The following is a 13,274-nucleotide window of genomic DNA, read 5'->3' on the forward strand; positions in this document are numbered from 1 at the left end:
TGACTTCTCCCTTAGCAGAGAACTGGTATCACACTATTATCACATCTCCTTAGGCCATGAGAATACAGTTCAACTCCCATATCAGTGGGTCACTTGTTTTGGGGAGAAGTCAGCATGTTAGGTGAACTCTGCATCCTCACTCAGGCCTGGAGAGCAGAATGAACCACAGCTTGGTCTCTTTTCAAAAAGCGGTGAAGATGGATAGGGACTCAGACTTATAAAAGTCCAAATGATCTAGTACTTACACTTACCTATTTTGTTAACCATGCATAAATATTTATTAACAAGAGCAAGAAGGTAATTATAAAAAAAGTTTTAGAAGTAAGAAATACTTCACTTAAAATCTTGTTAACTGTAAAAATAATTTAATATGGCATTTTAGTGTTTAAGTGCATTTTTTTCTTCCCACTGTTATTTAATCTCTATTTTAATAAAATGTTGCTTTTACTTCATAGTTAAAAAGCTAGTTATTTTGTAACTATTATAAAACATAAAATTTCTACTAAACGTTATCATAAAACATTAATTAGAATAATTATAGTGATAGCTGACCTTCACTAAGCACTTTTTAGCTGCCAAGCATTGAGCTAAGTACTTTATCATTTTTTTTTCATTTATTCATGTATATAAAAGCCATAATTCACTAAATGTAATGATAAAAAATGGGTGTGAAAATATTGTGCACAGGTTGGCAGAAAGGTATTTGGAGAACTGACTCTGGGACCAGGATAGTAGGATAGAAAGTGGGGTTTTTGGTCATTCCAGAAGAAGAAAGCCAATGGCAATGTCCAATAAAGTTAAATACATGCCGTTCCTTGCCAAGGGGCTGGAGAAGTTTGGTAGTGTGTGTGGAAGTCCACTGGAAAGTGACTCCTAGCATCTAGAAATGAGGTGGCAGGAGGGATAGGTTATTTCCATCATAACTCAAGTAATGAAAAGAAGGATAAGATTTATCAAAAAAGAGAAACACTTGTTGAACCGGAGGTAGAGCTAAGATGGTTTTTCCAGCTGTACTTGATGCTCTGCATACACAGAGACTCTGGGTAAAGCTGAGAAGCTGACAAAAAATCGAACACCCACCAAGTCACTCCTGCCAGTCTAGAAAAAGGAATAAATGGCAGTGGTTGCAGATGAGGGGAATGCACTTTGCAGACTTATGTCCTTAGTATTTATATGCGCTCTCAACATTTAATTTTTAATATGTGTATATGTAATTTGTATGTTGATAATTAAATTTCTTTCTTTTATTTTTAGAACATTTTCTTTTTTAAATTAAAGTTTATTGGGGTGACAATTGTTAGTAAAGTTACATAGATTTCAGGTGTACAATTCTATATTACATCAAAATAGGAGCATTTGTGACAACATGGATGAATCTTGAGAATATAATGCTAAGCGAAATAAGTCAGACAGGAAAAGCAGAGAACCATATGATTTCACTGATATGTGGTATATGAACCAAAAACAACAAAAGAACAAAACCAACAAATGAGAAACAAAAACTCATAGACACAGACAATAGTTTGGTGATAATTAAATTTCTTAATATTGTATTATCATAACAGTGCTTGCACCATATTCTAGATATTCCCAGGAGTGCTAACAAAAGAAAGTATACCTCATGGCAAGATTCCATTAAACTAATTGTCAGGGGCGACTCATGAAAAATTACCCAGGTGAAGATGCTATATATGCAATATAAACATATTTTTAGAAGATACTTGAGTATAATCTACTCCTAGATAACCCACTTGACAGTTTTTTCTAAAACATTTGAAGATAAAGATAAAACAAATCTTTCTCTTTATTTGCAGCCTTTAGCTTATATTCTCCTTAAAACTATCAATTTGATTTCTTCTGAGATATATTTGTTTTTATAATAAGGTAGTCCTTGAATCAGAAAAATCTAAATTTATTATTTAATTAATCTCAATTAGACTCTCTCTGATAAACATATAGATTATGAACTATTGTAAGCACCTAATAATGATTTTCCTACATTATCAGAAATGAAATAGTTGAAATGTACAATAAAATGTGTTGCTTTTATGAGAACAACTATAAAAATCAGATCTTTTGCAATAAAAACAAGACAAGTATAAGACATATTTAAAGGAGGGGGTTATTCTGTTACAATATAAAAAGTAGTTTAAACTAGAAAGCTAATATAGAGGTTTTCACTTTTGAAAAGTTGAAATAGATATATATTTTTTCAATTCCTCCCACTAAGCGCAGCTAAAATCCTTTCGCATTATATTTAATACAAAGTTATGAAGACTCTGAAAGATGGAGAGGAGAAGGCAGACACTCTAGTGATGTTGGAATTGAGGGATGACACAGTCGTGTTTCTTGGGTTTTCTTTGTGCTTCATCTATGCTATATCTGGTTCTGAAGAAGCCAGCAACCCAGAAACACCAACCAGCACAGAACAAAAAAGCTCACACTCTCTAGACAAAGGACCAGGAAAGGGGCAGCCTAGCAAGACAGGAAATTTTTAGACAATAACCACCCTAGTCAAGAAAAATATCATAGAAAAAATCATGGCCCCACTACCATCCCTGCTGACAAAAGTTGAGTCTGGAACCTTCAGGTCCACTCTCACCAGAGTATAATCAGGCGCCCCTTACTCTATGATCACCCTGTCATTGTGGTATCAGAAAGGCCAAGTGGGGGGAGCCCAGAGGTTTTCTCCCCATGTCAGTAAAGAAGCCCTTTGCCACTCTGCTGAATAGGGAGCCTGGACTCCATCCCCACCCAACAAAATGATGCACCCTGTTGATTCACAAACTGACCTGTTACATGGAGGGCAAAGAAAGTCAAATAAAGATGCAGTCCACTGCAGATGGGTAGTTGGTAGTTTTGACAAGCAAGGAAACTTATTTATGAGGCATGTCTGGGCAGCTGCAAGATGAGTTGTTTTCTGCATTCACCTGCCAGAATCTTAAAGTATAAGTAGAGGCCTTAACTAGGTTCAGTTATGCATACCATCCAGATGGTCTCAACAATACATTGCTCTCTCAAGGCTCCCACTGTGGGAATGGTGAGCAGCGTGTGCATTCCAAGGATGGGGGAGGAATGAGGAGCTTCTGATTCCTGGGTCCAGCTCAGAGGTGAATGGGTCACCTTTCAACCCTCTACTCCTTGTAACAAGTTCTGAGAATCTTACTTGCCCTCCTATTTTGCAAAGTGCCTGAGGGTCAACACAGGTTTTTATTAGCAAGACATTGGTTGCTATCTGGCTGCATTGGAGACAGAAGCCATAGTAATAGCATAGGCACATGCAAGAGAAAACACAACTTAAGATAATGATTCCCAAAATAAGTAACAATTTTTTTCCCACCAAGAGTCTCATGATCCAAACCACTGATTTATTAATTCCCCTAGACTTCTGGTCGTATTGCTCAGGGTGTTCACTTGTGTCCTCCTAATGATACATTAGCAGACTCATCAGATGTGAACACACAACAGTCTGTTCGGATAATGAATGGCACAGGTGTGAGGTAGTAATCATGTCCAAGGAAATCCTATTTTGGAGGACAGCTTTTTTTTTTTTTTTTCATTAGAGACATTCAGTGTTCGGTAAAAACAGGCTTTGTCAGCCAAGGCTTTCTGGGTGAGTTGTGTAGTATAACATCCCCCACGCCAATGGAGGGAACAAAGACGGTAGCCAAATGAACATACCAGTGGAAAACAGAACATGCCCACCTGCTCTTGAAAAGAGGAAGGTTGGCAGCTTTAGGAACTTGACCATACATGTGGCTGGAGAGGCAGCACTGTTAGGTGTGAGATGGACGGGGCATGAGGTATCACAGACCAGGACCCCCACCATCTTCCCTCTTTCAATGGTGTGTGTTCCATTCCAATACAATACATTTCAACAGGTCCGGTTTTCAGCATAACAACAGAATCTCAGTGGAGACTGAGTAGTTCTCACTCACCCAGGAACACCAGGTAACTCACCTATCCCATGGGACATCGCTTTGCAAATTTCAGTAGGTAATGGCTCTCCCAGGTGTGATCAGGCTTGGTGTTCTCAGCAGCATAGCCTGTAGATCCACAGTGAGAGTAGAGCAATGGCTGCTTCCCACAACTTCCATGCCTTTATGGTATTGGATGTCTTTGTAGGGGTCCCTAGTTTTGCATATAGGGCAACCATTCCTACTGACTGGTTGATAATTCAAATGTATTAGAGCCTGGGACAGTACTTTAGTCCCCCCAAGCCAAGGGGGTTTTACCTGTTAGTAATTTAATGTGATGCCTTAATAGTCCACTCTTCCTTTCTACCAGCCCTGCTGCTTGCAAGTTATTAAAAAAATAGCACTTCGATTCAATGTCATGTTCTTTTGCCCAGTCTTGCATGTCTTGACCTTTAAAATGTGACCCCTGATTGCTGTCTGTATGAAGGGTATCTGTACATGGTACTCATTTTTCTAATCTACTAATGGCAGCAGCCTGGTTCGCATGAAGACAGGGAAAATCTTGGGTTAGGCCAGACACAGTTTCCACATAAACCAAGGCATATTTAGAACCCTCACACAGAGGGAGGGGCCAGTATAATCAATTTGCCAATCACTCACTAGTTGAGTATTTAGATGGATGGCCCCAGACTACCCTGGCAGGTGCCTTAGGCATTGTTTAGAACACACAGGACATGCTGTTACTTCAAAACCCGTATCACTATATTTCAGGGGCAATCCAGCATCCTTGCACTATGTCATCCCACGTGGGTGCAACAGTGGCCACTCTTCCCATGCACCCAATCTGCTGTGTCTACTGAAATTTCAGTTGCTAGAAGTCCTACCTGAGTTCTACAAGTACAATCTGGGACGTGGAAAACAGTGAGGACTGCCTCAGGCAGACCTCAGATGTCTTTCCGTGTATCCTGACCTCATGAGGGCTTACTCCTGGTCATCCACACTTTAGCTCTCCATCATCCAAGCCATTGGGTTATTCCTTCGAGACCAGCCCAACTGTCAATGCAAAGGGTTAACAGCCAGGGCTCCTGAGCAGCCAAATCTCTCCAAGTTTAGCCCAGTGGTGGCTGCAGTTCATTCCTATTTCCATCCAGATGGTGTCAGTGTTGGTCTGAATAGTGACCGCAGTCCTTAAGGGCAGATTGCCCCATTAGACCCATCTGTACACCAGGCACCAGTGGGAATTTCCCCCCATTTCCTCTCTGTAGGCCACCGGGGTGCCACAGGAATAGGGGCGGGGGCATTTGGACCTATGCACTCTAGAGTAGCACCTGTGTTTCTAGAGTAGGCTGGTGGGTGGGGTGCTTCTCTGCGGCCAATAGGCATGCCACTTAGTCAGCGGCAATCTGAGCCAGGGCAGAGGTGGGTCAATAGAACATATTCTCAACCCGCCCCTTGATAGAAAGAGAAGTTCTGGCCATGATATGCTGTCGTTTGCGAGGGGCACTACCTGTGTGCTGTGGACACTGTTAGGAGCTGTGGGGGCAGAGCCCCAGAAAGTAGTTTCCAGGCTCTCAGCCTCACATAGACAGGTGCTGGCTCAGGTAGTAAATGGCCAACTGTGATTGCATGGCCATCAGCTGTGGCTAGTTGACCGTCAGCTGTAACCAGTGAGCCATTGGCCACTAATATAACTGCTGTGGCTACGCTAGCAGAAGAGAAGGAGGAGAGAGAGAAAGAATGGGGCTAGCAAGAAGATGGCGGCTGGGCTGGCAAGCGTGGATGGCGGTTTGTGGACAGTGTGGATCCAGCCTCCATTGAGAGTATAGTGCCGCCAGAGAGAATATAGTGGTATGACTCCCCTACCTATGGCTCCGTGGGTGTTCCTTTTTGGCCTCACCATATCCTGCGTTATGTGGGGAGCGGGAGCAGAGACCCCCGCCGGACGCCCTGCACGACAGGAGCTATTGCCTACGGAGGTATATCGGGTTTCTCACTCCTTCCAGAGCTGGGACCAAAATACTAGGGTCCTCTCCCCTTCTGTTTTCTCTGCTATGGTGCCCAACCCATGCCTTCCAGAGCCACAGACACATGCAACTCAAATGGTAGCCCTACTTGGGAGATGCCCAGAGCTTTAGCCTTGTCAAATGTGGATTGCTGCTCTGATCCCCAGTCCCACCCATGCCCTTCTTTTACCAGGCAGTATAAGGGGAAGAGGCACTGTGCCAGCTGGGGAATAAGCAATCCTTACAAAAGATTATACCTGTTTCATTTTTTAGGGGCTGGATAAGCTTGCAACTTTCAATCACACCTTCTGGGACAACCTGCCTGTTCCCCAACCAATTCCCGAAAACTTTACAGGAGTACCTTGGCCTTGAATTTTCTGTGAGTTCAGCTTCTTTCCCTTGCAGATGTTTCAGCAGTCTGTGGCATGTCCTGAAGCAGAGGCAAGTCTTCACATGTTAACATTATACCATCAACGTAATGGGCTCATTTTACTGATGTGGGGAAGGAGAACAGGGATGAACCTCGGGCTACCATCCCATGACATGTGGTGAATGTGGGGACAGAGTCCCAGAGAGCAGTTTCCAGGCTTTCAGCCTCATGTGGAAAGGTGCTGGTTTGGTTATTAGATGGACATCAGCTGTAATCAGATGGCCATACGCTGTGGCTGGGTGACCATCAGCTGTTACCCGTTAGTCATTAGCCACTAATATAACTGCCGTGGCTATGCTAAGGGTTGGCTGGTTGGTTGGCAGAGAAGCGGACAGCAGATTGTGGCTGGCAAGTGTGGTTAGCAAGCGGATTTCAGCAAGCAAGCATGGATTGCAGTTAGCCAGGGTTTAGATGATTGGCAGAGAAGCGGACGGTGGATTGCAGCTAGCAAATGGGGTTGGTTGGCAGAGAAGTGGACCACAGATTGCGGATTGTGTAGCTCCTGCTTCCTGTGTCACCAACCCAGCTGCAAGAGAGAATATAGTGGTATGACTCCCCTATCCATAACTCCATTGGGTTCCTTTTTGGCCTTACCATATCCTGCATTCTTGTGTGGGGAGGGGGACAAGAGATCCTGCATTACAGTGAGGCTGTGCAGGTAACTTAAGGGGAGCCCTTTAAAGGTCCATTGTTGCCCCTCCTCCACGGAGGCGAATTGATCTTGTGACTCAGTGGCCAGGGACATACTGAAAAAAAGCATTTGCTAAGTCCAGCACATCATGGCACACTCCTAGGGTCATGGTCAAGGTATCTAAGATGGTGGCAGTGTCAGGCATAGCTGCATGGATGGTGGGCACTACCTTATTTGATGCTCAGTAGTTCGTAGGCATCTACTGTGAGCCATCTGGATTTTTTTACTGGCCATAAGGAGCGGCTGAAAGCACTATAGGCAGGACGTATAATACCACTTGGTGCAGTTCTTGGATAGTTTCTCTCATCCCCTTATGCCACCCTCCACCCCCCAGGCAATTTTGTTTGATAGTTACCACTCTTCACAAAGGATGGTAGGCTTACCAGTTCCCAGTTGGAGCTGGCATTTAACCTCAGCATTGGTTGTATTCCTTTAACCTAGAGGCAGAATTCACTGATAAGAGGTTTTCAGAATTTGACCTTGTAAGATATCAATCAACACCCAGTATTTTCTCTGGTATTGGAGAGATAAAAACCTCATATTCTTGGGAAAGAGGGAATGCCCAATTAGCAGGGTCAAAAGGACCTTCCTAACCATAATTATTGGCTCCCTATATCCATCGATGGCGTTGGAGGGGCCAGACAACTTCTGAGAGTTACCGTGTATTAGAGTACATTCAGCTCCAGTATCCACTAGAATCATCACCTTTTGTTTATTTCTGGAAGACCAATAAATAGTGAGCTCAACATGTGCCTCCGATTGCCCCAGTAGCCCTCACCTGAAGGTGACTTTGGCCTGCATTCTATTCTGGGGCACAGGATGTGCCTACCCCAATTAGGACTGTATCCCTGAGGCTTCCACTGGAGCAGCAGGGCAGCAGGGATAGTGGAGAGATGGGGACCACCCTGGAAAATAATTTAGCAGTTTCTTATAAAAATAAACATGCACTTACACACCAGCATTAGCACTCATATGTATTTTCCCCCAGCGAAATGAATAGTTATCTCCACACAAACATCTGTACACAAGTGTTTATTGAAGATTTATTTGTAATAACCCCAAACTGGAAATAATCAAAATATCCTTCAACAGGTGAATGGTTAAACAAATTGTGTTTCATTTACACCATGGAATACTACTTAGCAGTAAAAGGAATAGACTATTGGTGCATACAATAATGGATGCATTTCCAGAAAATTATGCTGAATTTTAAAAGCCAATCCCAAAATGTTGTATAATTCTGTTTACCTAAACTTTCTTAAATAACAAAATTATAGTAATGGATAACTGGATAATTACTTATGGTTAGAGATGGTGGGGGAAGTGGCAGTGTGAGTATAAAGCGAAATCACTGTGGTGATAGAATAATTATATCTTGACTGTGGTGGTGGTCACACACATCTACAGGTGTAACAACATGATGTAGAAGTATATACACGCACGAACCTTGAGTACATTATGCTAAGTGAAATAAGTCAGTCACAGAAGAACAAATACTGCATGATTCCATATGTATGGGATATCTAAAGTAGTCAGACAAACAGGTACAGAAAGTAGAATATGGTTGTGCATTGGGTAGATGAGGATGCAATGGAGAGTTTCTATTCAATGTCTTTTAAATCATGCAAGACAAAAACAAAAACAAACAACAACACCAAAAAACCTCTAGAGATGTGCCGTAAAACACTGAGGTTGTAGTTAACAATATTGTAGTTTACACTTAAAAATTTGTGAAGAAGGTAGATCTCATGTTGTGTGTTTTTATAACAATAAAACATTAAATTGCCATAGAAAATGTCCTTCTAGATCAGTGCTACTAAAACTGTGGTTAACTGACTGGTGCTAACAATAAACTTCTTTTTAGTTTGCAACAACGTAAAGAGCTTAGACACACTCCACTATGGCACTAAGCATTGCGTTTCAGACATCGACAGTTCCTTAGCAAGACCTTGTTGGTGAAGAAAGCCACGCATTAAATTACATTTTGGATCAAGTTTCTCACCTCTTAGTATGCAGCTAACAAACAGTTTGAGAACTGGCTATTTTGAGTAGTGCTGTTACTTTTATTCTTTGTGAGTCATTTCAAGAGTAAATAATCAAATACAGAAATGACAACTAGAAAGGCAGGGTGACTCCTCCCTGGAATAGGACCCAGGGAAGCTCTGCCTCTGGCAGGCGCTTTGCTGAGGTATAAACAGTAAAGGCATTTTCAGACGAGCTCAAAGCAAGATTTCAAAATCAAGGGAAGGTGTTTTTCGCTTTTATTTGTTTTGTTTTGTTTGACATCCAGAAACAAGATTATCAACTTTGGTTGCTGACATCAAGGAAACAGCCTACTATTACCATCCATTTCCTGTATTCTGCTCAGTGAAAACCATGTCCACGCCTAGCCTTAACATTCGATGACCACGTTAATGCACGAACAATAACGTGATGCAGAATGGGGTACACTTGTTTTAAATTTTTTTTGGTCGACAGATAACATAACTGGACATTTTTAACTTGCTAGAAATAGAGTCACTGACAGTATTTAAATCTTTTCAAATTTGTGAAATAATTTATTTTACACCTTCAAATACTCGAAATAAAAAACATAACGTTATAAGCCATGACATTTTTACAGCTCAGGTGTTCTCATTATGTTACCTGAGGCACCCTGAGGAATGCCCTGCACATGGTATATTTTCCATGTATGCCCGTTGAATTGAGATAGCTTGGTGTTGTGAACACATGAATCTGGGAACATGAAAATTGTGTTCTAGGCCTAGATCTGATAGAACTAGTTGTGTCACCTGAGTAAATCATTAGTTGATTTTATACTTTGATATCGTCCGACATAAAATTCAGGGATGGAGAAAGAACACACTAAATTATCTCTAAAAAGATGCTAGTTATATTACTTCATGACCCAATAAATACCGTTAACTCATTTTCTGACTTTTGCAATAATTTCCTAATTGATCTTTAGTCTCCAAATTTTACAGTATTAAAAAACAAAATTCAACTGAGTAAATGTTAAAGATCTTATTGGCTTTGTTCAACAATTCATGAATTGGGCCGTATCCCATCTAAGCTAGAAGGGAGCTCTGAGGAGGTGTACAAAACGGAAGACTCTTATAGGGAGAAGTAGCAGGAACAAGGAATGTATACCAGCAAAAAAGCAAGTTGGTTATTGCAAGGTCACTTTTCTTTAGGGGATGACAGGCGTCTACCAGGCAGATGACCGAGCTAGTATTGCTCAGGCGATTCCTGATTGACCGGTTTAAGATTCCATTTCTGGAAGAACCCAAACAGTAATTAAGTTAGGTTTTGGTTTAGTGACATGGGGCTTACTTAGCATAAGGAACTCCATTTAGGGCATGTTGTCTTGTTTTTAACAACATCTACTAATCGCTCCAGGCAAATCTTCCTAAAATATTTCTTTGATCATTTCAATTACTGTTAATATTATTAAAGTTTAAACAAGGAAAAAAAAGTTCTATGCCATGCACTAAATAAAACTTAAAATCCAAATGCACTTGACTTCACTGAGATCAAGTTGCCATAATTTCACACATATTAAATGCCCCAAATCCTTCCCTGCTTCAGCACCGTTAGCTTTACAAAATCTCATTATTCCCTGTGACATAAGCATTCTAGCCCTATAGCTCCCTGCCATTCACGAGACATGGCTAAGCTCTGCTTCTGTGTTTTTTGACTTACATGTTTCCTTCAACCTAGAATGCCCCTCCTATTCTCTTTTTTCATTTTTCTGACAAAATTAGCTCATGCTTATGGTATGTTTACTAATACTAGCAAACACACTAAAATGTTTTCTATATATACTTATTTTTAATCCTCACAACAACCCTCTCAAAGTAGGCCTGTTTTACTAAAAAACACACACAAAGAGGTTAAGCACATTTTCCAAGGTCAAGCAGAGAATATAGTAGCAAAATGGGGAAATGAGAAGAAAAAAAAAAGTCCATATTATAAGTGGAATGAGTATCTAAACTTCAATGAAAGACCAAAGGAAAGTCATCTGAGTGGATTCTAAGATTATAGTAATATCTACATCAATATGATTTAAATTTTACAAAGAACTTTCATATTCTCTGTCCTGTTTCATTTTATTTTATTTCTCTCAATTCAATATCAGCAGAACCTTAAATTGGCAAAAAGTTATAATGGAATTAATAAGACACCATTTGAAAACTTAATCATTACTTTCCAATTTGAACATAAATCTTGAAATAATATGATTATTTCATGTACTTTTTGGTTGTACTAAAAATATAAAGCACATTTTTTAAAGACTGTAAAAAGAATCAATAGGACATCGATTCCCTTTAGGAAAGTATAGAAATCTTGATGTTTAAACATTATAAACATACAATCATAAATTTAGTTGAATATAATAACCCCCTACACCCCAAACAAAGCTTGCCTAATTGGAGTGTAACTTTGATATTATTAAAGTTTATCCATATTATATATATATATATATATATATATATATATATATATATATATATATATATATATATATATTTTAGTGGGAGCCTTCAATAAGTTGACTAGGATGAGCTTTCAAAAGATTTAGGGCCGGCCCGGTGGTTCAGGCAGTTGGAGCTCGGTGCTCCTAATTCTGAAGGTTGCCGGTTTGATTCCCACATGGGCCAGTGGGCTCTCAACCACAAGGTTGCCAGTTCAACTCCTCGATTCCTGCAAGGGATGGTGGGCAGCACCCCTTGCAACTAAGATTGAACACGGCACCTTGAGCTGAGCTGCCACTGAGCTTCTGGATGTCTCAGTTGGTTGGAGCGTGTCCTCTCAACCACAAGGTTGCTGGTTCGACTCCCGCAATGGATGGTGGGCTGCGCCCCCTGCAACTATCAACGGCAACTGGATCTGGAGCTGAGCTGCGCCCTCCACAACTAAGATTGAAAGGACAACAACTTGACTTGGAAAAAAAAAAAAAGTCCTGGAAGTACACACACTATTCCCCAATAAAGTCCTATTCCCCTTCCCCAATAAAATCTTAAAAAAAGAAAAAAAAAGATTTAAAAGGCTTTTGTTTGTTAACCATTGGGAAAAAAGTTAAGCCTGCTGTGTCAGTTAGCTTAATTGATGAGAACTTCAGTGGGTCCTGGGGTGTGTTCATTTCCTGAGGTGAACCTATTGAGAGAACTACTTAGAGAAACGTACACAGTTGGGAAAGCTTTTAAATGCACTTGACTTAACCTAAGATCCAGTTACCATACTTTCACACATATTAAATGCCCGAAATCCTCCTCACTCCAGCACCTTTGTTGTCAAAACAATCTTTGGCTCCCTCTTCCTGCAGTTATCTTTATCCTGCTGCCCAGTTAGACAAGGACAAGGTTTGTCCCGATGGCTCCCAGGAGTGAATTTCAGACCAGTAGCTTGAAAATTACTACCTAGTATAAGGAAGAACATTCTCAAGTTTGTCTGGATGATAGCATGTGTAGTTTGGGAATGGGTTATGAATATGCCCATGTGCATGTGTGTGCGGGTGCATCCACACAGCTGTATAGATCCTATACATCTATAACAACATGCCATCCTAGCAGACTTATAAATCACTTATTCCCATCTTACAAATGCAACGAACTAGGCTCAGAGAATTTAAATGTATTATCCAAGGTTGCATAGCAGAGCCAGGATTTAAATTCACATTCAGAAACTGCTCATTTCTCTGTATTATACTGTCTCATTACAGGTAAACTAAGCAGCAGCTTGGTGTTAAAAGAAATTCAAGCATTTGTTGGAGAGCAGAAGAGGCTTTGGACTAAGGTCTTGAACATATATTAGAGTGACTTGACAGAGCATCTCTTTCTGAGGTGACTGAAAATTAATGAAGTCCTTAAAATTCTTAGGGCTTCTCTCTCTCCTCTCTCTCTCTCTCTCTCTCTCTCATCATGAAAGTGACTATTTTATATTAGACAAGGCTAAGAGGTAGACAGTCTGGTCTCAGTGGAAATGGAGAAAGGTTGATGAGGCAAGAGATGTTTAGGAAGTAAAGTCCCATTAAATTAACCTAATTGAAGCCAATTGGATCTGTAGTTTACTAAACAGTAAGAGACAAAGGTTATTTCAAAGACATTTTTGCGGCTGCGGTTTTGGAGCCTCAAAGAGGAGATAGATGCAATAATAAAGATTATGGTGTGTATTTTGAATATTTTAGATTGCAAGAACTGTGTATCTAGGTAATGGGGTCCATTAGGGAAATA

This window comes from Rhinolophus sinicus, chromosome 2 (genome assembly GCF_057876585.1).
Source record: "Rhinolophus sinicus isolate RSI-liver-muscle chromosome 2, RSI-T2T, whole genome shotgun sequence".
Taxonomy (NCBI): Eukaryota; Metazoa; Chordata; class Mammalia; order Chiroptera; family Rhinolophidae; genus Rhinolophus; species Rhinolophus sinicus.